The following is a 27,298-nucleotide window of genomic DNA, read 5'->3' as shown; positions in this document are numbered from 1 at the left end:
ACGTACGCACACCCCCCCCACTTCCTGCCAGGTCATTGCCGCATCACATACCCCACATCATCATGCATGAAATGAGACTCACCGAGTAGCCAGGATCTGTTCCCTGCGTGTCGCTCCATGTAGCGTGGTATAGTAGAGTTCCTCAAGACCATAGAATCATGGGTTGATCCAGGGAATCTGGCACAACAATGTGTAATGATCCTGTTGGAGTCACACACCATCTGTACATTCAGGGAATTAAATTGTTTTCGGTTGCGGTACTGGGCCTCCATGGCATGCGGGACGACCAATTCAACATGGGTGCAGTCGATGGCACCAATGCAACCCGGTATGCCGGCAAGTGCATGGAATCCCACTTTTGTGTTGGTAATTTCCTGCTCCGAGCGTGGTAGAGAGATGTAGTCGTCTGCGTGCTGCAGGAGGGCATCGAGCACTTGCAATAGTGTCCGTGAGAACAGTGGCTGAGAAATGCCATGCAACTGTCCGACTGTGTGCTGGTAGGTGCCTGTGGCCAGGAAGTGTAGTACAGACACCACCTTAAGTAGGGGTGGGATGGCGGTTGGGCTATCTATCATGCTGACAAGGTCAGCCTGTGTCATGTCCACTATTGCGGCTATGGTGTCCCGGTCCAAACGGTAGAGGGTGTGGATCTGCTCATCAGTGAGGTTGAACGGATGTGCTCGGAGGCGTGGGATTGCGGGCTGCCTGCGTGGTGGTAGTGGCTGTGCTGGCGGCCCTTGCGGGCCCTGCCTTGGCCTCCTCCTCCTCCTGCGTCTCCTCCGTGCGGCCGGTTGTAGTTGGTGTTCGTCTTCTTCTTGGAGTTGGAGTACTTGCAGTGCTATCAGGTCCCCCAGGGCCAACATCGCGAGTCCTGCCGGTAGCATTTCGGAGTGGGTGTGGTTGTGGGAGGAGACTGGGTGTGCACTTTATGTGTTTTCAGGCTGTATGGCCTCCACCTGTGGTGATTCATTCCACCTGTGCAAGCTGCTCTCCCCTTTGGGCGAGCACGTCCCGCGCACAACGCTGCTATTCGAGGAATGGCATCTTGCTATTGCAATCATGTATTTGTACCCGATGGCCGTGTAACATTTGTTGATATGTACATTCGGCTATGGTCCCATTGTTTCACATACAATCTTTGCAGTCGCGAACAGACTTGTGATGGGTCAGTGGAACGTAGTACTCGAGTAACGGTGGGCCCTCATGCATCACTGTACCGAGTTGCAACGACGGGCGGGGCGTCCCATTAGTGGGTGATGGCAGTTGCCATTTTCACACACAGCCGCACTAGATGGATTAATTTGTGATTTCAAACGGCCACAGATGCCTTTTCGACGTGATGTTGCAAATGAGGAATTCGAAGGCCGGCGCTTTCGGTTTTCAGCTAGCGGAGAGGAGATGCCCACAGGTCTGACTGCAAATATAACGTTCTATTGTTCAATGTCCTTGAGACAGAGGCCATGGCGAGGAAGCAATGATTGATATGAATAGTTTGGGATGCGCAATAGTGACGTGGCCGATGAGGCCGGACGTTCCCAAATACATACAACTTCACAACACTGGAATTACGGGCTGGGGCACTGTGGATTTTGCAGGCTGCATAACGCACAGACTCAATGGAAATTTCGAATGTTTTGTGAGTAAATATTCAGGCGTTTTTATAACAGGATGAGGGAATGATGAATGGATGCATGGGCAGGTGATTTGATACAGGGTTTGCCATGTACAGTGCTTCTTGGAATCTATCCGCCTCCCCTGCGCTATGTGATGCAGGGCTGCCATAGTGGGACCATCGTCTATCTGGCCTTGTTGAGCCCTCCCTGTCTCGACGCGCCTTCAGACACTTGTGTCCATGCACGTTGACATTCCCATCTGATGGAATCTGTTTTGACAGACGCATGCACAGGTACACTCGTTTGTGATGGTGTTTACACCTCGATATAGATAGTTATGAGGCGCAAGTGGTTTTGGGGTGGTGATGATCCTTTGGAGTGGGCTAGCATGCATATGGCTGTGGATTTAGTGTGATCATTGAAGTGAGTTGTTCGAATGTAGTTCTGATGGCCATTCTGTTCTTTTTCTTTTCTTTTGGTTGACAGGTATCTCCTCCCCTTTTGCCACTGCCATCTGTATGCCACTCCTGCAGATGGCGTTTACTCCCGACACCTGCTGCTTCGTGTTAATCAGTGGAGCAGCATTACGATCTTATGGGACGATCGCCAATGGGCCACATGCCCTTACGCAGTACTAGTGGCTCGGAGCAACATTTCGGCCTTTCAGTTGGACTAGTGCCTCCCCATTGGGACGGGCCTGCGGTTCTGTGCGCTTCCATGTTGCCTTTTCGTACGTGAATGTGGCTCTGTGTACCATGATGGAACAGGGCGTCACACAAGTAGTAGCTGGTCATTCCTTGCGGATGCAGCCCACAATGGTGATATGTGTTTTGGAGTTCATGGACTAATGGCTGTATGAGCTTGGTGATTTAGTTGTGCATTAAATTTCTATTCTGATATGGGCCGTGTAGCGTTCTTCTTTGCGAGTGATGTGGCATATTCCTATTTGGGGAGCGATGTATTGTGAGGAGATCTGCATTGGGTTCCGGTTTCGGAGTATAGTCGCGTGGTACTGTGCTGGGGGCGTTTGCCTACGGAGCCCAGTGAGGTCAGGGATGGGGGCTGCCAATATGACTGTTTGGATGTTGTCATGCTCAGGGGCGGGGGATTGGGTTTTGTGTAACAGACGCCGGTCAGCCAGGTGGACTGGTGGAATGTTGTGATTTTCGGAATATTGCTGGTCACAGGTGCCTGTGTTTGCGTGCGTTTCGGGGGGGGGGACTGTGGTCATGTCCATTGGAATGGCTTCTGTATTCGTGCCATCTGTGCCCTGCAGCTCCCATTGGCCCCTCTTGTGAATCTTTTGTTCGTTGGCATGCATGGGTGACTTGTACATTTCACTGGTTGCATTGTGACTTCATTGCACCTACGGGGAGTTGTACTTTGTGGGCAGGGAGCGGTGTACAGGCACTCAGTGGGGCCGTTTACGGTTGATTCGCGATGCCGTACTTCTCACCATGGCGGAATGGTGCTTTCCGCCATGCTTGATGGCGTTAGGTACATGTCCGCTAGGGTCGGAATTCGCGTACCCTTGCGCCATGGTGGTATTTACGGTTTGGCATGGCGCGCGCGTACTTGGTGCAGTTAGCGTTGGCGTTCACTACGGTGTCGCTAATGGCTTCGTACTTTGCGGTGGCGGGTCATAGTCGCACCGAGCGCTATTCGATGGCGGTATTGCATTTCCGCCATCGTTTTCCGATTTCCGCCAGGGTCGTAATGAGGGCCACTGTCTCTGCACTTTGATAAGTACAACAAACCTCTCATTATTCACTTTCAGATAACAGAGAAAGTGCACATTAGTGTGAAGTTAAGATGCACCTTTCTCATGTTTGGGGTTTCTTGAACTTGAACTTGGTCTGCCACAGCTTGGGCTTCTTCATCAGGCTCACGCTTAGGTTGGTTGGTGAAGGACTCGGTAGGAAAGAAAATACAATTTGAAATCACAAATGGAGCAGGAACCCCTCTCCTCATTTTCCAGGTCACTGTCTTTGCTCGGAGTGTGGTATTGAGAATCATTTGGAGATGACAGAATATCCTGTTCTTTCGGTCTCTAAATCTGAAATACTTTATTTTAATATTTCTGGGTTCAAAAATAAGGTATTTCTGGTTATTCACATTCTTTTAATTTAATTATCACTCTTCTCCCAAGTTCAAATTGTTGTTCTTTTGAAGTTGGCAATCCATCATTCAAAGAGAAAACAAATCTCTGTGTCCACTAACTTCTTTTCCTTCTCAAATGTGATTGTCACATGTTTCTCTCCACTGAAATACACTTTGTTTGTTTTTGTTTTTAACTCTAATGATGAAAAGGTGTCGCTGTTGGCCACTACCAATATGGCAGTAATTCCAGGTGTGTTTATGTGGGGAAAAAATAATCTCCCTCTATGTCTTGCCATATCTTTCGTTCCTTATCCCACTTATACTATTCTACTTGTGCATTTATTGTTGGAATATATTATTTGGATAGTGTTTCTAGAAAGCATTACTGCTATGGTACCCCTGTTGGGTTCCCATCATTTGACCAATGCCCTCTGTCCATAGCTATCCTGTTGTTTCAATTTAATAATCTTTGTCCCCACCCGCATTGCTCATGCCTCTGCTCCTGTGCCTGTAAAAAGCTGTATGAGACTTTTGAGAATTGTAAAAGCTTGTTTGGCTCATGCCATCGCGTGAGCTTCTGCCTGCTTGTAATATTCGAATGAGCAGAAGTCGCGAGAGGGCAGTGGCAGTTACTGGAGGCAGCTGGAGGAGTAGATGTTCCGGCGGGCTCACCCCATTAAAGTTGATTTTGTATATTAACCTCACCATTTCGCGTCATCTTTACAATTGGCGACGAGGCTTCAGGGTGAGCCCGCGGCTGGGGCCTACGCGCGTCAAGACACGCACAACGGCTGATGTGCCCCGGCGCCTCCTGCTCCCTGGGTCGAGGAGGGGTATGTAGTTGAGGCGCCACTAGAGCATGCTGCTGACTGGTGTGAAGTCAAGGCTCACTGAGACATGGGGGAGCGCAGCAAACGCACACCGGCCCCAATCCCCATCAGAAAGTGTACTTCCAGGTGAAGAGGGGCACAGGGGAAGCGGGGAGGAGTTTGCCTGAAGACAGGGGCGGTTCTTTGCTTCGGGACGCTGTTCTAAGCAAAGTCACAACGGACGCACATTTCCTCAGGAAAGCCTACAGATAGTGATAAAACAAGCCCAACCGCCCCGTGGTCTGAAAGCCATATAAACGCTCCAGCTGCAAAGATAACTGAGAAACAAGCACAACTTCTCACAAATTAATACAAAAAAAAAATTAAAGGGAGAGAACTGTACTACTGGACTAATGTAAAGCTGCACATTATAAATACAGAAGTGAAGTGCACTTGAACAGATCTAGCCAGGTTAAAAGAGAAAGTGTTTTAGAAAACTAAACTGTTATAGTGGCTGACATCAGAACACGGAATAATAGCTGCAGCTAGTATGGGCCCGCCTCCACCTTTCTTGTTGGAACCAGGCTTCCCGCCAATAAGGTGGGACAGATGGAAGAAGCTTTTTGATACCTATCTAATAGCAATTGGTGGCGACAAGTTTGCTGCGACTAGAAAAGAGGCAATACTTCTACACAATCTGGGCAAAGAAGGTCGCAGTGTTTACAATGGTTTAACGCAACCTCCACAAGAAGGCCAGGGAGAGATAATCAGTATGCCCTGGCAGAGAAGAAGCTGGAAATTCATTTTGAGGCAAAAAAGAACATAACTTTTGAGAGACATAACTTTTTCCAGAGAATCCAAGACCCCACTGAACCAGTAGAGAATTTCATAGCAGCACTAAGATCTTTGAGCCACACGTGTGAATTTGGTCAGTTGACGGATTCCCTAATACGAGACCAGTTAGTACGTTGTACTAACAACATGAAGATTCAAGAAAGGCTTCTTACTAAAGATGTGTCTCTAGAAGTGGCAGTGGAAACAGCCAGAGGCATGGAACAGACGCACAAGTACATGTCCACAATGAAAGGGGACAAGCAAGAAGGAGAAGTGGCGGCTGTGAAAGGTATTAGAAGGTTTAATATAAGTAAGGAGGTCAAGTGCTATAAGTGTGGCAGCAATCGACACATTTCAACGAGCTCATTCTGTCCAGCGAGAAACATTTCCTGCTTAAAATGCAAAAAGAGAGGACACTTTGCAAGAGTTTGTCAAGAGGCAGGTCAAGTGCAGAACATTGAATTTGGAGGGAGAATTCCTGAACAAGAAGAAGGGGTATGCACAATCCAGAACGTACAGGCCAAACATGTATTGGAGATTGCAGAGGTTTCCAATAGAGGAAGTTCTCTGACGGATGTGTTTTTGGTAAATGGAAGAGTAGTTACCCTAAAAGTTGATAGTTGCTCACCTTGGACTTTAGTATCCGAAAAAAACTTATGAAAGTTGTTTACAAAGAAGACTGGCTGATTTGAAGGAACACAGCATTGAACCACATGCTTATGGTAACGTAAAGATTGAGGTGTTGGGAAAGTTCCAAGCGGCTATTAAGTATAAAGGGAGAAGTTGCGAATCAGATGTATATGTAATGCAAGAAGGTTCTGCTCTTTTAGGTTTGGGTGAGCAACGGAAATTAGGCATTTGAATTCAAGTGAATGCAGGGGAGCCAATTACGGTAGCAGAAGTAAAGGACAAATGGGAAAAAGATTTTAGAAAAGTATTCCAGGAAGATTTAGGGATGCTCAAAGGATTTGAACATGAAATACGTCGGAAACCAGGAGCAATACCAACGGTGCACAAAGTGAGACCAATATCTCACGATTTGAGAGAGAAACTTAAATTGGAAATCAAGTCTCTGATGCAGAAGGGAATCAAAGAGCAATGTGAGAGCTCAGAATGGTTATCCCCTATTGTAGTAGCTGCGAAACCAAATGGGCAGATAAGACTTTGTGTGGACATGAGAGACGTAAAAAGGAACATTCTTGTGGACAGACATCCTTTGCCGATAATTGGGGAAACTTTGTCTACTCTCAGAGGTGCAAGAGTATTTTCTGTGATAGACCTTTCTCAAGCATATCATCAGATTCCTTTAAAAGAAGATTGTCAACATCTAACTGTGTTCATAACACCGTTTGGTACTTTCAAGTATTGCAGAATGCCATTTGGGCTTGCCTCGGCGGCATCAGTGTTTCAGAGAGTGATGGACAATGTTTTAGAGGGGAAAAAAGAATGTTATAGTGTTTCAAGATGATGTGCTTGTCTATGCAAGTAGTGATGCTGAGCATGATGTGATTTTATCCAATGTATTGAGTAAACTGGTGGAAGCTGGTTTGACAGTGAAGCGAGATAAGTGCAAGATTTCCGTTCAGAAAGTGGAATATCTTGGCCATGAAATTGATGAGTCTGGAGTGAAACCAAAGAAAAGTTTAGTGGAGGCAGTGAAGAATGCGCCAGTACCATCTAACAAAGATCAAGTGAGATCCTTTTTGGGGCTGGCTGAATATTATCATAGATTTGTCAAGGATTTTGCCATGGTTTCAACTCCTATAAGAATGATACTCAAAAAGGGTGCCAAGTTTGAATGGTCTTCAGAATGTGATGCAGCATTTGAAAGTATTAAAGAAGGAATAAGTGAAGCTCCTTCAATTGGAAGGTTCGATCCGTATGATAAGACAGTGTTAGTAGTAGACGCAAGTATACTGGGACTTGGAGCTACATTTATACAATATGACAAAGATAAGAAGGAAAGGGTCATTACATTTGCTTCAAGGGCATTGAGGGGAGCGGAGTCGAAATATTCGGTCATTGAAAGAGAGACTTTAGCTATGTACTGGGCCATTAAGCACTTTAAGTATTTTTGGGGCAGACAATTTATTGTTAGATCAGACCACAAATCAAATATTTGAAAGTGGGAGGTGGGCGTTAGGTTCACCCAGGATAAGTCAATGAGGTCTAGGATTACATACATATGACTTTGAAGTGAGTTTTCTTCCAGGAAAAGGGAATATAGTAGCAGATTGCCTATCCAGGTTGCCGATTGAGGACACTGAAGTTGAGGTTGATGATGGTAGAATGGAAGAGTCAGTAGTGGCAGAGGTAAAGGAAGTGGTTAGTCAGGAAATATGGTTGCAAGGAGAAGAATCTGATCAAGAACTTAAGTTTATCAAAGAGTGGACAGTGAAGGGATGGCCCCAAAAGAGAAATTTAGAAAGGAATTTTGATTTGTGGTGGGAGCTCAAGGAAGAGTTAAATATTTTTGAAGATAAACTCAGAAGAGGGAGGTGTATTGTTCCTCCGGAGTCGGTCAGGTCAAGGCTACTTGAACTTGCTCATGACGGTCACCCGGGAGAAGGAGCCATGAAAAGAAAAATTCGACAGAATTATTGGTGGCCACGGATTGATAAAATGACTGAGAAGTGGGTAAAAGACTGTATGATTTGCCAGACCAGTGACAAGACTAAAGTTGTGCGTGAAACTCCCATGATTTAGAATCCTGTTCCCACTCAGCCTTGGTCCAAAGTTGCGGTAGATATTATGGGTCCTGTAAAAGGCTTGGGAGGAGGTCTGAGGTCTTTATTTGTACTAATTGACTTTCACTCTAAATGGGTTGTATGGGAGGCGGTTAAAGAAGTTACAGCTAGAGAGTTGATAGCATTCTTGGAAAAAGTGTTTTTCAGGGAAGGGGTGCCAATGGAACTTGTTTCAGACAATGGGGTTCAATTTGTGTCAGAATCTATGAAGAGGTTCCTAAGTAGTTATGGTATAAGACACATCAAAACGGCATTGTATCACCCAAGGGCGAATTGTCTTGTGGAGAGGGTCAACCGATGGTTGAAGGAAGGTCTTCAGTTAGCCATGAGAGGGGGCAACCATGGAGGGAAGTTTTGAATTTGATGACGTGGAGTTATGTGACTACCCCACATTGGGTGACAGGAGTGTCACCTTTTGTGTCATTGAAGAGTAGGGAAGCGGATACCAAATTGTGTCCGGGGTGGTTGGGGACTGCCAAAGTGGTTCAAGTGGATAGATAGCAAATAATGAGACTTATAAAGGCTGGACAAGAAAAAAATACAGATGGCTTCAATGCTCGTGAAAAAGTGAAAGAACGTGAGTGGAAGGTGGGGGAGTATGTGTATGTAAAGAATCCTAGATTGGTGAATAAGTGTTGTGAAAGTAAATATTTAGGTCCTAAGATGATATCAGCGGTCAAGAAGTCAGTGGTAATTTTGGAAGGAGGACAAGTATGGTCAAAAGGAAAAATTGCGAAAACTTATAATATGGAAGAAACTGTCCAAGATGATGGGAAATCATTTGAGAAAGGAGGTGTGAGTAGAGATATGAGTGGTGTGAATAAATGCGGTACCACTTGTAGACTGAAGTTTAAACCAGCATGGATGAAAGATTATTTGTCGTGAGTAAATTATTTTGTGATTTGTTAAATGATTTAAATGCAACCATTTTAATTCATCTTTAAAATAATTCTAGTTCTGTTGATTTTGTTTTGCAGAAATGTTTATGTCTTATGATAGAGTTTTATATTATAAAAATGTTTGTAATAAACATGTTCTCCTAAGGGGGAAGATATGTAGAGAATTGTAAAAGCTTGTTTGGCTCATGCCGTCGCGTGAGCTTCTGCCTGCTTGTAATATTCGAATGAGCAGAAGTCGCGAGACGGCAGTGGCAGTTACTGGAGGCAGCTGGAGGAGTAGATATTCCGGCTGGCTCACCCCATTAAAGTTAATTTAGTATATTAACCTCACTGTTTCGCGTCATCTTTACAGAGACCTTACCATAGAAATGCACAATATCACGTTTGGGAACATTTAGAATTGTACAAACATGATAGCATCATGGGGACTGGAAAATGACCAAACACATCAAATGGATGTTCGCTCATAAGTGTTGTAGTATCTTTGCTGGACTGGAAGCTCATACTCATTAGAAACTGTTCTCTTATAAAAATGGGCAAATGGAAATATTTTTCAAGTACCAGAGATCCACAAAAAGCCCATAAAACAGCCTTTAATCTAATATGTGGAGGATCTATTTCCTAGAGAGTTTTCTTTAGTACTCAAGCACATATCTTCTCAGATGTCACTGCGTGACAATACCGAATGCCTAGATTTGAAAACTACATTCTTCCATAGCTTTCAAAATATGTAGTAACTCAATGAGTTCATGATTTTTTATTAATCAAGACATCTTGAGTGGATAATCATAGAAGATATGTGGACTTTGAAGAACAGAACCCCACACAGACGCTTGCTCCAGCTGCCATTCAGGTCACAGAAGTGAAGAGTATTTGCCAGTTGGACCTAGAAACAGGGGCTACTTATTCCTCTGCCTTTAATGAAATAGCAGAGAGAAGAGCCTTTGTTCAGAGCCAATCAACATGTCCTCCACCTGGCAAGCAAAATACTTATCAGACACAATCAGAGGCTTACATTAGCTGCTGTATGTAGGCTCATGCCCTGTCATCAGCTACAAATGTGTGCCTCCTTCCAAAAGAAACAGTCAGAACTGAGGATTTGGTTCCCAGGAAAATTCAAGTCAGAATTTTCCAGATAAAGAAGGCAATCACTACCACCTAGAACCAATAGGCAAGGAAATATTCCCCCTCCTCATCCTAGATTACAGGATAAGAAATCCCAGGACACAGCAAGTAGAGTCCAAGCAAGACTTGTAAGAGTTATCAGAAATAAAATAAAACTACTCTCCTACTAGAGAGATAGTTACCCTTATAGGGAAGAACGGAGATATGACCAAGGATTACTGTGCAGTCCAGAGAATGGAGAATAATGCTCACACATTGAACGACAGGTTAAACATTTGACCGAGAGCATTGGCCAAATCCTGAGACCAAAGCAGGGAAATCCGGATTCTAATGCTCACAGAAAACATAGCCAGAGTGAGTCTACAGATCAGGGTGGACAATGACAAGAGCAAATTATTCCAGTTAAAATACACAAGGACAACTGGAAAGGTGACAGAAGATATGCCAAGCTTTAGAGGAAGCTTTCTTTAACTCCTGTGAACAAAAAAAACTAAGTTTGTTGAATAATTGACAAAGGCCAAAGGGAAACTCTCTTTATTCCTTGAAACAAAACCTGAGAAAAATAAGAAAGCACAGGAAAGTGACAATTACATCTGAAAAAAAGATGTATTCTGGTGGTAGAACTCAACATTTCTTCCTTACCTAATGTATTGTATCCTCTAAAAGAACAGAGAATCAGAGTAAATAGAAGTATGAAAAATAATCTGAATTAAAATAAAGAGTGTAACAAAGAAACACCCAGATACAAGAACCAAATAGAAGTAAATCTGAGAATGTCACCAAAGACATTAAAATAATAGGATATTCATTCCTTTGTAGCTTATTGTAGTTATCACAATTTATGTGGTAGCTGTGTCTTGAAACTCGGGAAAGGGGGAAAAGTCCCCATCTAAATGTTGATCTCCAAGTGGTTATTTATTCCAACAGAGCCCTTGACCAACCCACATTAACTTGACCCTTTGGCGATTGCACAAGTGCAAGCGCATGAAATTCAAACATCAAGAATATGCAGTGAATTACCCACTAACTCACACTTTCTCTGTAATCCTAGTTCAAAGACAGTGTGATATATTTGCTCTAATTGATACAGGTTGTCAGGTGACCTTAAAATCTTGTGAAGTACTTGAATCTCTCAACCAAGGAAGAGGGAAAATTTGCTGTAGTACCCTCAAACATCTTCTTCGGTAATTACATAATTGTGCTGGAAAATATATCCCACTAGATTGGGTTACTGAAATAAAAAATCAAAAGAGGGAGACTTAAATTCACCCATCTAGTAATATTCGTGGCTCCTCTGATTACCCATGTTTTACTGGGAAACAATTTATTTCAGAGACTCTCACCTCTAATAGATTGTTTAAACAAGGTCCTCTGGCCCCAAACTTGCCTCCTGATCAAACTAACGCAAAGTGTTAACTATATTTATTTGAATGGCATCTGCTATTTGATTTAAAACATCCTGTCTGTGTTGATATCCAAGTTCCATGTATCGCTATCATGTCTGTGAAAGAAGAAGATGGCAGTGAAGGGACTCTCCCAGAATCTTTGAGAATAGATCTTCCACAACATAATGAGTGGTCCTCCATTTTAGAGATATATAGATTGAAGTTCTATCCACAGCCGTCTTCCAGGGAGGATCACAGTCAACTGATGGGAAAGTATTTAGTAACTCCACTAAAAAGGAAATGAGAACTCATATGCTTCACTATTCAACTTAATGAAGGTAAAGAACTGATTCTCGCAAAAGTTTCACACCAAAAAGTAGATTTATGAGCAAAAGATTGCTTGAGGAATTACAGAAGAAACACATAATAAATGAGTGGGAATCTGGACTTGATGTAGCATACTGAAAACAGATGATTACTATAAAGTTGTATGCTGGAGATCAAAATTGGAAACAAAAAGATCAATCATAATTTCAAGGTTCTCAGAGAGGTAATTTCTGATTTTCATATTGCTAATGGCATATTACATTTATACGTAATTAATACCAAAGTTTGGTCGAGGATTGGGGAATTCCTTTTGACTTTGATATTTAAATAAAACGTATCTTTGTCAGCTCAATGACAGCCTTATAACGACAAAATGTACATTAAATAAATTGCTAATCCAGGAAATCCTAGACAATACATGTAGATATTAAAGATAAGAAAAAGGCAGACCTTGTTTAATGAAGAAGCTTTTATTAAATAATTTTCTTCAGCAACAGGGAATGTCTCAACATCCAACTCCATTAGAGAATATCACAGATGACACATTCCAAATATTAGTTCATAATAACAATACCAAAACTGTTATTTTATTGTCAGATAACTCTACTGGAAAGGCTATTAATTCCAGACACGTTTCAATGGATTTGACCAACTCCTTTTTTGGTGTCATACATGAAGATGTTTTTCTCAATACTGGTGCTAGTAAACCAGAAGCTATTCACAATCAACAAGGGACACATTATATGGTATACTTCCTGTGACCCTATCGATTGGAGAACCTTATCCATGAGATGCTGAAAGATTAGATATTATTCAAAGTAACTAGTAGCTACATCGACACTATGGAATCAATCAGCCAGGTAGACACCATTATCAGGGACCTCTCAAACCATTTGGAAGATACTTCAGAAATAGCCACCCTATAAATGTTTCCAGGATTCTACCAGACAATTGAAGAACAAATCAGTATGGCTGATGCTTTTGAGACAGAAGAGCAAAAATAATAATTAAGACAAGTATTTTAGCAATTATTATCTTGCTGGCTGTACACATACGTACTTTTAGTACTTCAGTACATAACCATACCTTTGAACCCTAATATGGTGCCAGTATTTGTAAGACCATCTTGGTTACCTTTAGCGTTCATGGGATCCCTCACAGAGATGATCAAACATTTGGAATCCTCTGGGTTTTTTCAACCAATCCACAGTACCTTTAATAACCCATTACTAGGATTAATTAAACCCAACAGACAATGGAGAATCTCTGCCACCTAATGGAATTTAATAAGAGGGTACACATGTCAGGGTGGCCTCTTCCCTATGTCGATCAGGGCCTTGCACAAAGCCTGGGATCTAAAGTATATGCTGCCCTCGATATGACTAATAGGTATTTTAACGGGTGCTCTGGGAACACCAATATAAACTTGCCTTTATGTTTGGGGGCAACAATGCATGTGAACCAGAAGTTCCTTTGTGTATATTAATAGTGGAAATTAGTTTACTGTCTTGCTACACAATGCAATGTCTGACCTTGTGGAATGAGGACATTTGGCCTATGTAGATAACCTCCTAATCAAAATTCAAACTGTGGAAAAACACCTGCAGGAGAACCATCCTGTTTTGACTAAGAAATGCATTTATCACTTCAGTATACACAATGGTGCAGAACTGAAGTCAACTTTCTAGGCCATGAAGGAAGCCACTATCAAATGTCTCAGTCCCCAGAGAAAGAAGGTGTATGTTGTACTGCATGGCAAGAAAAGTACTTTAGTATTGGCTCACTATAGTGCTAAATTCATGAGGAATTACACAGAGATAACTCAACCAATGGCCCAGCTTTTGAAGGCAGGGGTTAAGTGGAAGTTGCAGTACTCTCAACCGGAGGCTATAAAACAACTAAAATGAAGTATACTCTGAGCTCCATGCATAGCTTAGCACTACAAAATAAGGAACTTGTCCTGGAAACCAGATTTTCTGATGCCTGTTTAACTGGGGTCTTTCATCAGAAACATTACCAGGTTATTAAAGTGTTCTCTTATTCAAGCAAATGTGTATCGCCCATTGAGACAACATTTAATGAATGTTAGAAATCACTACTGGCAATGGTTTAGGCATTGACAAACTACTGTGTGTGGATCTATTGGGAGCATATAATAAATGAGACCTCCCACAAGCCCCCTCAATATTTTCAGAGTGACAGAATGCAAAATGGGAATGTCCCCAACTCCAGAATAACTTCCTGGATTCTTTCCATGCAGCATTATCCAGAAGAAATCAGATATGGTCAAAATAAAAAGAGTCTGATGCCACAATTATTAGCCAAATTGCATATTTGTGTCCAAGAAAATTGCCTAGAGGAAGGGAATTGTAAACAACCAATAATATTGAGGCATATCTAGTTTCTCCTCGTAGGATGTATTACCTAAATATGAAAAAACCTGTCAGAGAACACCCGTAATTTATATGGACTGATGTTCCTATCATATTAAAGAAAATGTTGAAAAGAAATCAGTAGCTGGTGTCAGGAATCCTTGTGTGAAAGACACAGCAGAATCCTCGGCCTGCTATAAAATTGGTCATCAGCTCCATGATCTAGTAATCATAACTGATTGAGAATATATCTGAAATGGATTTGTTGAGCACTAGAAATCCATAGGTGTGCTTAGTTCAAACAGCAAACCCCTGAAGCATGGGAAGTTTATCCAAGCATTAGATTATTTACAGACAGCCAGTAATTTGACATTGTATAGGTAAAAGACAAAGGGTTACTGAAAGGTTGAAGGTCCCTTTAATATAAGACATTATTTGGCTGATCAGTCGGCCAAAACTGGCACACTGCATGGGGAATACATCTATAAGGAACATATCCTTATAGAAATACATAAAAGGTCAGTAACTCAAGCACAATCTCAATCTGAAAGCCACCTTTCTACTCTGTATTGGAATACACATGCTCCAGACCAAGATCTAATTCTTGTACAGAAAGAAGATCTGATTGTGGGATGGTCCTACCAATGATTAGTAGAAAATGTTCCCTTATCTTAATTGGATTGGCAGTTAAAGGATCTTTCAATGACATTCCAGAAAAAATGCAAAATTCAAGATGGACTTTTCCTCAGGAAACCCATATCTGGTTATGATCAGTGGATGGTTCCTACTTCATTTAAAAAATTAATGTCAAATCATCTCCATGATGAAGTGACAGCTGGTCATTAGGGAAATAAAGAGATGGAGGTCCTACGTGAGGTTGTTTACTGGCCACACATGGGGCAGGACCTAGACATATGTCTAAAAGCGTGTCTGGTGTGTACCCTCATTGGGCTCCTCTACACAAGAGAGGAATGACATTGCCATGGTCTGCTATTCACATCAACCTTATTAGGCCAGTGATTCCTGCAGCATGTAACAATAAATACAAGCCTCTTTATGAAGTAGGTTGAATGTATCACATTGCTGCACCTCTGCCTCAGGGTGACGCTGTCTGCAGACTTGTGGGGTGTTGTCTACCATCTCCAGAGAAGATCCTGAATCATTATTAAACATTTCCTTTCATACATCTGTATTTCCAAAAACATGAACTGCAATTCCTATAATGGACTTGGAAGATACCTGGAAAACCCAGCAGCACAATCTGGAAACCCTTTTGGAATCTCAGTTGCATGCAAATGGCATCACTGTGACTTGAAGCAAGCAAAATCCTTTCACTGGACTGAAACATTCAAAAGGTCATGGCAATTATTGTGCTTTTGTTTCCATACAAATACTTCTGCTGTTTATCAGCACTGGATCCTCTCCCAAAGTACATGCCAGAGATTTCCATTTACCAGACCTGTGACTGCTTGTGTTCAACCCAATCATGCAGCTCCACCCTGGCTTTCCACCCTCCTAGCACTGCTTATAAGCTGCCATACCCTCAAGCTTCTTCTTCTTGCATTGAGTTCTGAACCTTGTACAGCCACACATGAGACCCTTGTGGAATCACTCTTTGCCTTGCTGACTACTGCCTTGTGTGTTGTCTGTGACTCTTCTCTGCTCCTCTGCTCTGTCGTGCACCCACTTCTGGCTGCCAGTGCGTTTGATACTTACTTTTGTGGTGCACCCTGGATCAATGCACCCCTCTTTCCTGTCATGATTTCCTGCAGCATCCAGCTCCGGCCCCTGTACTGTGTCCCTGCAAATTTCAGAGTCTGTTACTTGTTCTGTTTCCTGTCAGTTTCCTCTGCTCTCTTGTCTGCTATCTCCTTGCTTTTAAGTCTATTTACTTCCAAGCTTTACTCCAGCTTGCAAGCTTTACTCCAGTAGTAATTCTAGTTCTGTTTTCCAAAGTCTTGCCTAACATGAGCAAGTGGCTGGTGTACCGCCCGTAGATTCTGTATCACAGGAAGTGATCGAGATCTGTGAGTTTCCCGTAAAACTAGAGTACCATATGGGGAATTGACGAGTAAACAAACTGAACATGCTTGGTTCACTGATGGTTCAGCTAGATATGTAGAGACTGAGCGCGACTGGAAAGTACTGTCATATAATCCTAAACGAAGATAATGAAGACAACATCAAGAAAGGGAAAGAGTAGTCAGTTTTCCGAACTGCATGAATTTTGTCAGGCATTAAAGCAAGAAGCACCAGTCAATGTCATTTATACACAGCCTCATGGTCTGTGGCCAATGGATTAGCTGTTTGGCTGCTGATATGGCAGACAAATGGGGGGAAGATTCATGTAAAAGTATTATGGGAAAAGAACTGTGGCAAGATATTGCAGAAATGTTAGTACACAGTAGTGTTACTGTGTATCATGTAGATGCTTGTTGTGTGACAGATTCATTGGAACGTTGGTTCAATTCTGTTGCAGATGAACATGCCAAGATTTCATCTATAGATGCGAGGGCTGTGGAAGATGATCTGGAAGGGTTTGCAAAGTGGGCACACCAGAAGAGTGGGCATCTTGAAGAAAAAGCTACTATCAGGTGGGCACAAGATCAAAGAATTAGTGTTCCTTTAGAGATAGTGAAAACAGTGATTTTGCAGTGTCAGCATCAGAAACAGAGATCTATCCCGCATGTAGTTCAGGGCACCTTGAAGTGAGGTAAATTGCCGAGACAGATTTGGAAGATCTATTACATTGGTCTAATGCCAATTAGCAAAGAATGTCAGTATGCGTGTGCTATTGTGGACACATATTCAGGATACTTGATGGTTTTACCATGCAAAAGAGCTACGCAGTTGAACACCATCAAATTGTTAGATCAAGTGGCAGAGTACTATGGTATACCTTTGCAGATTCAGAGTGACAATGGATCACATTTTAAAAGTAAATTGATTCAGGAGTATTGTCAAGAAAAAGGCATTGAGTCGAGGCTTCAGGGTTGATTCAAAGAATGAATGAATTGTTGAAAGAACAGTTGCGAAAAACTGGAGAGGGCAATTTCAAAGGGTGGCGTGAATGCATTCTGTTGCGGTACAAATTTTGAATAACAGACCGATTGCCAATCATGAAACACCAGCTTTGCAAATGAAACCAAACATTGCAGTAGAAACTTTTCTGTATTGGGCGATACTGCCTGGGGCTTTAGCTCTTTATCGAGCAACACCAGAATCAGCAGGGGTAAATTTGCATGCAAATGAAGATATCAGACTGGAATCAGGAGGGATTAGTGTTATTGACACTGGAATTGGAGTACAAATTCCACCAGAGCATAAGGGATTTATTGCCCCTAGATCTGGATTAGCATTGAAAGGGATCCAGGTGTTTAGTATTGTAGATGCTGACTACCGAGGTGAGATTAAGGTAACTTTGATCACTAGTGGAGACAAAATGTTGCCGAATCACAAAGATGACAGAGTGTCTCAGTTAATCATTGTTCCTGTGATGATGTCAATGGTGAAAACAGGATAGCCACCCACTGTGGTAACTACACGTGGGGACAGAGGTTTTGGCTCATCAGACAAAATGGTACCGGGAGCAAATGTTTGGGTCGAGAAACCTAGTGGCCCGCTGGTTCTGGCACATGTGATTACAGCAGGAGAGGATCAGGACATTCTAGTCATGGAACCAGGGAAGAGAAAATAGTCATATTCTTGCTGAGAAATGTCACCTACGTGAATGATTTACAACACTGATATCTTGTTTTTTCTCAAATTTCTTTTTTCAGAACCTGTTGGTGCTGTTGTGGTCTGTGTGGAGTCCAGTCGGGAAGGTCCGGGGATATGCAAAGAAGAGTGGCAGGTGTCTCCATTGTGCAGTCGACTATAGTGAACTGGATGACGGCTAACAGCTTTGTTTTCACAACATTGACCATGACCAGTGCGGTGGCGGTATACCAATATTTTTTGAGGATACGTCGTGGTCATAGGCGTGATGCTTTGCCTTTCTCTGCGACAACTGTTTCTTTTCTTCAACATGGTTATTTTATTGCCTTGCAGTCTGAGAACAGACTTTTCTTGCCCATCGAATGCTAAACATTTTGCACTTTTGCTTGACTGATGTTCAGGATGCTTCCAATTTGATTTCCATGTGTCTTGTGACTGTGCCAACACTTGCACCTGGGCTGAGGAACGTTTTTGGAGTACTGCATAATGATTCCTTGGTTGAGGACTCGGATGTGAAGTGTCCTTTTTCTGTTTATGAGTACTATAAATTAGGTCATGAAACTGATCGCAAATGGAGAAATATGATGCCTATTGTCACTTACGACATTGCGCCGCCTGATGTATGCCATTTGATGACTTGTGATCATCAGCGCATTGGCAAGTGCAGCAATTGAATTTGACTGATGGGATGGGTAGAACTGACTTTGAAAAGCGGTTATGTGCGCGATCTCATGTTGCATTTAATGATGTTTCAAATGAGAGGATGTGTAATTTTACTGTAATTGCTGCCAGCCATCTCCAACATGTGAAACTTCCCACAGGTTGGTTATTTTCCTGTGGGAACGTTACTTACACCTACATTCCTGCAAATATTTCTTGTGGACCTTGTGCTTTGACGTGGCTCGGACTGATGGTGTTTCCGTTGCAACCTGTGATTCATCGAGCTAAACGTAATTCTGTTGGTCATGTTGGCCTTTCACCAGACTGTGATTCTAATGTGCATTTGTTATCAGAACCTGAAGTTTTAGCACTTGCATTTTCTTTGCTGTTGGTGGTTATACATCTTTAATTAGATTAGCATGTTTAGTGGGTAAAAGCTCTTAATGAGACCTCTCAAGCTTTAACGGAATTGCTTTTGGATTGCAGCAGAAATTACAGGAAGGCTATTTTGAAAAACAGAGCTGCTGTTGATTATTTGCTTTTGAAACATAATTTGGGTTGCATTGCTGTGGGAGGGATGAGCTGTTTTCATTTAAATCATCATTCCTGTTTTATTGAAAAACATATTAGTAGTTTGAATGACCTGATTTCCTAAATTACTCAGGATCAGAACGGGAGCTGGTGGGATCAAGTGTGTTCATGGATTGCTGATGCAGTGCATTATGTTTTTTTTGCATTTTTATAATTATTTAGATTTTGGTTATTTTTTGTTGTATTTCATGTATTCCCAATGCGTTAGGGATGTTTCGTCGGTTTATGAAACCGTCATTTGTTTCATGGGATATGGTAGCTAAATGTCCAAAGGGTGGATTGTAGTGTGTGTGTGAAAATGAGCTAAAACATGGTGCCGGTGCCTGGCCATTTTGGACATTCACTTCCACACCGCCATGAAAGTCTACTTTTACAGGGAGCTTAGTTACAAGGCAGAAAAGTATTTTGCAGCCTTTGCGATATTTTAGTGTGAAGTAGATGAGCTCACTGTCTAGGATAGTTTTGCATTGCTCATTCAAGGACGAGTCGAGAAGGGAGGCAGAGATGTGCAGGTGCGCTGATAAGGGGTGCTGGGACCGAGAGCATGAGAGACAAGCTGTTTTCTTTTTCCTCCAATGCTTGCTGTCTGTCACTCCAGCTGAGAGGCAGTCGGTGATCTATGGAGGACGGGGACTTAAAAAAAATAAGAAAAGAGGTAGAATCCACCAAGGTAGTTGGAATTCCGTGAAGGAAAAGTCTCGCTGAGAGGGAGGACACTCGCTCTAGACTACATTAGTTGATGTGATCACTCTGCCTATCTGCCTTGGGATTTGGTGGTTTTGCCATGGCGGAGATGGTGGTGTTCTCTGCAGCTGCACTAATGGTGATGTATTTTTTTCTGAATCTATATCTATCTATATATCTATGTTTAACAAGTTGCATTTACTCTTATTATTTTATGTATGTTTATGGTGTATGAATAAAGGGTCTGTAAAGAGCTACGTTTATATTCTCTCTAATGGTCTAAGTGTGTATCATTGCCTTCATGCGTCCAAGAACTTTCATTATGTGTAATAGGGTGAGTAATTTTGAGGTGTTTACACGTGTCTGGAAAGCAGAACACCAGTGGGTAATACCTAACTCAATCTAAAGTACTATGTTAAATTGTGTCCTTGATGCATGTGCCCTGGTCATATGGGATTTCAAATGGCAATGTATATCCTAGGGAAGGTCACTTATAGTTCACATGTGTTAAAGGGGTGTCTTCTATGTTGTCTTGTTCACCCCAGGTTTTCTGCTCACCGGGCTCCTCTGTAGAAAAGAGGGATGCCTGTACCATCGTACAAACTCCAGTTCAATTTTATTGGAATAATCCTTTGTTCTGCTCATGGTAAATGAGTACATGTTAACAGTTGCATACCTTTTAACAAACTGGATCAACTGTCTCACATCCCCAGTTTCAAAGCAGAATCTGCTACCACTTTATTTATTAAACAACTACATCTTTTCTCATTTTGGCCTTCCTCAAAGGATTGAGTCTGACTGGGTTTGTCATTGAACAAGTGAAGAACTGACTAAAATGTAGGAAATGTTTGTATTGAAAGTGAAACCACACATCACCTATGGGCGGGAATTTGAGGGGAGTTATTAACACAATATAACAAGACAATTGCAGGTATTCTAAAGATGTTTGTTGTGAATCAGTGACCCAGTTGGATCTCATGATTACAACTGTTTTTCTTCATTCTTCCCCTAATTCAGCCAACCAAATAACCCGTTTTGAACTCATGACTGGTAGAAAATAATGTTGCGCCTTTATTCCTTATGAACATATTTAAACATTAAAAATGCTTTTCCTCAATGAAACCTGGAGAAACCTGCTGTCAGTATGAAGACACACTATGTACTTTAAACCTTGAAATGGGAAAATTAAATAGGTGATCATGTCTACCTCTTTAACTTCCAAACTATGTCAGTAGCAGAAGTTTCTGCTTAATTGCAAAATAGACTTTGGCATTTTAGGCAAGATATCACTGGTTGCCTACAAGATAATAATAATGGCAGTGAGAAGAACAGTGGTTAGATAGTAGCGAGCTCAGGATCTGTCCTCCTAGTTGACAATCTCAGCTTAAAGGAGGAATCATCTGAGCCCAAATATGAGGTGGCCTCTGAACAAGTTTTGAATATAACCAACTGTAATCATTGTGTGGAATGTTAAATACGTATGTTTATGTGAATGGATGAATGATTGGATTGGATTGTTTCAATTATATTGTTGACAAATACATAAGTGAAGAGTAGGAAGCAAGTATATTTCTTCCAATTTTCAAATTACCAAGAGAGAAATGCACAATATCACCATTGAGTATGTATTACATGTTTTATTGTATTGTTAGCATATGTTTGTGATATGCAGAAACTGAGAACTGAGAGGCAGACCGCAATTTGCTCTGTGAAGTAAAGACTTAGGTGAATGTATTGTTTTTAAAGGATTGCTGAATATTGAATGATTGATTTTCTTTGCTGAATTGTGTGGCAGTCTTCAATAATTTGGAAAACATTTGCTGCTTCATTGAGATAGTGGGTGCAATCGTAACATCTAGTTAGTGGTCTGGTGTTGGCAGATTTATCTTAGTTAAACTGGGCCACCTGCATAGTAGGTTCGGTACGACATGTACATCAGCATTTATTTTGAGCTTTTCTAGAACATTATAAAAGGAGGTCCTATCTGTTTTGGTATGTTATGCCAAGAAGGGTTTTAGAAAGCACAGGTATAATCTGTAGGCATTCAGTTACTACATAACGAGCAGGTGAATTTCAACAAACTCCAAATTTCAGGCGAATCGAGTAAAGATCATGTTTTCGGCTCAAATTAAACATGTCTGCTTCTCATCTTAGCTCAAGTGGCAATGCATTTCTTTACTTGGCAACTTACAATGAGAAAGCCCGGTTGCCAAAAGTACATTTTCAGGAATGTTTTGGAATGGTGGGAAGATAACTAAAAGGAATGCCTAATCGAATGCATTTTATTAAGATGGTAAATAAGGAATGTAGTTTTATTACCAGAAAGGGCCTCGTGAACTAGACACAATGGGCCTCATCACGAGTTGGGCGGTAACGCTGGCGCTAATAGCGCTGGCGCTATCTGCCCTACCGCCAAACCCACCGGCGCTATTAGCGCTGGATCACGGGTTTGGCGGATTTGGAAATCCCCATTCCCCACTGAGCCCATTCGGGAATGCCCCATTCCCCATTGGGATCAATGGGGAAATTTCGCGCTCATACCGCCGGCCGATTTCCCGCCGGCGGTATGAGCGCAAATTTTTGGCAGATTTCCCCCCAGCTCAGAGCTGGTGAGAAATCCACCACAGCCCTGATTTGGCAGACCCTTAAACCCAGCGGTAACAGCGCTACCTCCGGATTTAAGGGTTACCGCCAAACTCGTGATGAGGCCCATTAAACTCATCAGTCTTTTGGGAGCCAGTGCAAGGAATCGCAGGACAGGGGAGATTTGCTCATATTTCTGAATTTTTAAAAGCAGTCTTGCTGTTGTATTCTGGATCCTCTGCAGTCCTGTTTCACATTTCCGCAGGTAGATTGCGATGGATGCCATTTCCAATGTCAACGCACAGGAAATGGAAGTATTCACCATGACTTTGTGAAGGGAAAGAAAATAGGAATGACAGATGCCTTTGTTTCTCATTTGGACGAAGTAAGACTTTGTTAATTGGGTTATTTGTGGTTCAAGGAGTAGGCCTAGAATCCATCAGGATGCCGAGATTCCTAACAACTGCTGATGGATGAGGGCAGGACACAGCATACGTGGGCCAGAACAATGGACCTGTTTCTGCATTTATAGCTCACACTTCAGTTTTGGGAAGGTTTAACTTTCGATGGTTGGAGTCCATCCAACTCTTCATTGCTACTGGACCCTCCCTTAACTTCAGGGTCATAACTTGTCTTTATCGTGAAAGGTTCTTTCGGATTTGTGTTGTATCTTCCGATTTTAAAAAGGGTAAGCCAGACTGGCGTGTCACTAGAGAAAGCAGTTATAAATGAACAATACACATTTGTATACATTGTAAAAGATTAATTGCCGATAAAAACATATGTTTCGATGCTGTCTGAATTTATAAATGTTTTTGCAGGGGTGGGGGCTTTGAATGGGACTATACATGTGTTTATTCACTGTCTCTACTAAAAAGCAATGGTCGGATTGCTGCATGAAATGTTTATGATGGTATAGAACCAATTAACTTTGGGTGCCGGTTTTTAGCAGCTAACTAAAGGGAGCCATATGCCATATGAATGCATTAAAAGTGCATTTTGCAAGTGTCTTTTGTAGAAGGCATTCACTCCTGGTTGTATCGTAGAGCTGCATAGAGACATGCTTGTTTTGTATCTTGTGCAACTAATTAGTGCACACATTTAAATGTAAATGATACCCTCTTTCATAGTTTACATTTTTTTCATGCTGGTCATTACTTTGAACAAGTTTCTCAGTGGTACACAGAATGACGAGAGAGATGTCAGTGTCTCTTTGACATGGTATTCTAGGGATACATGCTGCAGCATCCAAACAAATAGTTCTATTTTAACTCAATATCCGTGGGTGTTTGAATTTGTTTGGTAGTTTTGCATGCATGGTACTGCAACATTCTAATAATAGGGATCTTATTATGTGTACCATCTTGCAAAGTTCTACCAGAAGTAGACATGGAATACAAGTTTGGAAGAAAGTGTGAGATGTTTTCAGGTCTCCTCAAATTGTTATTTAGTACTAAGTTGAGCAGGTATTAAAATCAGTTGTTTTTATACACAGGGAACATCCAGTAGTATATTGGATCAGATCTTCATGTTTTGAAATGTGAATATTATGTAGGCCTTATAGACCAATTAAAAGGAAATTAAGAAGTTAGAGCCAAATATAGTATCTTAAGTGTAAGTAATAATGGGCCTCATTACGACCCAGGCGCTAATGGGTTAACAGCGCCGTAAAAGGCTGCAGAGCCGTTAACCTATTAGCGCCTAATTACGAGGTCCCTTTGCGGGACCCGACCTTAACGGCTGGTGTAGACCAGCCGTTAAAGTAGGGACCTGCAAAGAGACCTTGGTGCTAATTAAGGTACCGCAATTTGCGGCACCGTACTTAGCGCCTTCCCCATTCCCATTGAGCCCTATGGGGCAAAAATGAGAATGGGGAAGGGCCATGGAGGAAGGGGGAATTACCGCCCCGCCAACCTTGTAATGGGGTGTTAATTCCCTGTTTCTCCATGGCGGAGTCGGTAACTTACCGGCATGGACCATGGTGCTAATAGCACCATGGTCTTCCGCCAGGGTCGTAATGAGGCCCAATGTGTATGTGTCTAGATGACATTCCAGTAGATACCTTGAATGGCTTGGTGGAGTCTAATGAATCAATAAAGGCCCTTGTATGGGAACACCCCATGTTTGTGAACGTCATTTCTTTTTAAATTGTTGTTGAATACGTATGAAATCATCAGTTTCTTGAAAAACAGAAAACAGGCATTGGCATGACTGACAAGGCCCTGATTTTATGGAAATCAACAAAGGCAGCTCCTTATCGTGTCTGCAGGTGTCAGAAGGGGACGCCAGTGGCCAGCCGTCAACCAGCAGCGACTAGTAAGGTAGGAGTGGCCTGTGTGAGAAATAGAGCCATCACTCTACCCTGAAAAACCCTGCCACATAGCAACCTTAAACACACTAGAATTATACTGTGATTATTGGCCTGTGCCACACTGAGATAACACTATGGTCATTGGTCGTATTTTAACTACATTGTGAAACCTAGGCCTTTCAGCCATTATATGGGACCCTCAGACCTAGGTGTGTTTTCTTCTGGTATTTAAATTGCATTGTGGAAGTATTTAAACTGCATTGTGAAAGTATTTCAATTGCATTGTGAAAGCTTTTCAATTGCATTGTGAAAGTATTTAAATTGCACTGTGAAAGTATTTAAATTGCATTGTGAAAGTATTTAAATGGCATTGTGAAACCTAGGTCTTTCTCCCACTATTCAGGACTCTCAGACCTAGGTGTGTTGTCTACGGTTTTAAACGACATTGTGAAAGTAGCGCTGTCTTCGGTTTTTCCTTCTTAGCAAAGCGTTCATCTAGCAAACTGCTCTACTATTGATTGAGCTCTTGTTGTTTTGTTCAATTGTCTGCTACTGTCTCATCTCTGTTTGTCTCGTCTGCTTGCACCCCTCCCTGTGTCCTTCTCTAGTGTTCTCCCCTCACTCCCCCCTTCCTCTTCTCTCCTCGCCCTACCTAATCTATGGTGCTCTCTTTCTCTCCTATTTTTTCTAACTGCTTCTCTATCGACTGGCCTGCTCTCCTCAATAAATCTGCTAGGAAGAAGTGTAAAAAGGACATCCTGGTCTCCAACTTAGGCCTCCCAATCGCTATCACCTATACCAGTGCTTCCTCCAGGCAAACCCTGACTGACATCCTCTTTGTCGTTCCTTCACCAGACCTATGGACTCTTCATATGTTCTCTGCGCTTTATCTTTTCTCTTCTTCTCCTATTAATGGTAGCATTCTCCTGACCTACTTCCACTCCTCTAAGGTCATCATTAATGTTTACCTGAATGGTACCATCTTGGTCCAAGGCCCTCAGGTCAGCCTTCTCCTCTTTCATAGATGCTTCCCGCACCTCACCAATTTGCGGTCTTCTCCTGCTGTCCCCTCTCTACCCTCCACAGCTTCCCTGTCTCCTCCTTGGCTACCTTGCCCTCTCCTGCCCCCCCTTGGGCTTCTTCTACACCTCCACACGTCGTACCTCTGATCTGTACCTCTCCCCAGAAGTCTTTCAAGGACAGCAACATTCTCCATATTGACACTCTCAACTCTCGCTCAGCTGTCAAACACTCCACTGACATCTGCCGCCTCCTTGAAGAACTTGACCTCAATGTCCTTGGTCTCACTGAGACATGGTTCAAGGCCAGCTCTGTCACAAGCTTTGGCACTCTCCTCCCTGATGGCTACAAGATGATCTTCGTGCCCAAGTCCAATCATTCCGGAGGGGGTCTAGCCCTGATCTTCCCTGAGTGGATTCCTGCCTCTCTCATTCCTACAATGAATGACTCCTCTTTCGACTGCCTCGCCTGCAGGCTCTCTCTCTCTCTCTCCTACCTAGTCATTCCCTTACTGTGGCTACCATCCATCGGCCACCTGGTCAGATTTCCTCCTTCCTCTTTGAGTGGGCTGACCTCTCCTCTTCCCTCCTGGTCTTGAACATTCAACTCTGCCTTTTTGGAGACTCTAACATCCACATGGATGCTTCCTGTCCTCCCTCTGGACTCTTTGGCGACCTCTGCAACTCTCACTGTCTATCCTACCCTCTGGCCCAACCCACTCTGCAGGGCACGCTCTGGATGTTCTGCTCTCCACAAACCTTCCCCTTTCTATCCCTCTCACCACTCCTCTCTCCTGGAGTGATCACTTGTCATGATGCCTACCTCCAAGGAGCCAGGTCTGACCCAGCAACCCCAGAGGCAGGCATCATTCCCCCCAGGGAAGTGCCAGCGGGCCCAAGCTGGGGCCCTTTGGACACAGTCCTGGCGCCTTAGGCGCCAGGCTCATGTTGGACCCCTGTCCTGGCGCCTTAGGCGCCATGCTCATAAAGCTAGACATGTGTTCAAGTGTTTTAATGTGCACTTACCTGATGCAGACCATGCTGCTACATCCAGGCCTTCTTGAGGCCTGAATGGAACTACTTTACCTGTGGGACTACTTTCCACCTGGGTGTGGTCGGGGAAGGATACATACCTGATCGGTGGAAGGATACATGCCTGGAACTTCTTCCAAAGCTATTTAAACCACGCCCGATCAGCAACTCACGCTTCGCGTTGTTCTGCTCCTCGCAGCTGGATGCTCACCATGTCAGCTCCTGCATCTGGACTTCAGCCACGCCTGTCAGCATCCTGGGTCGCCTGCAAAGGGAGATAAGAGAGAATTGGAGAGAAAGAAGACCTTACCTGCTAAAGCTGCATCACGGGGACATCACACCGATGATCCTGAAAGGGAAGACATCATTTTAAAAGCATTTCGCTTCGATCGCTGCAGCGCTGCATTTCACTCACCTTTCCTGGGCGCCTCCATCTTCAGCTTTGATCATCCGGATCCGCACCCACTTCCCACAGCCTAGAGAGAAAAGA

Source organism: Ambystoma mexicanum, chromosome 4p (genome assembly GCF_040938575.1).
Source record: "Ambystoma mexicanum isolate Mex_15411 chromosome 4p, UKY_AmexF1_1, whole genome shotgun sequence".
In the NCBI taxonomy this organism is placed as follows: domain Eukaryota; kingdom Metazoa; phylum Chordata; class Amphibia; order Caudata; family Ambystomatidae; genus Ambystoma; species Ambystoma mexicanum.
Note: the sequence above shows the minus strand (reverse complement) of the source record.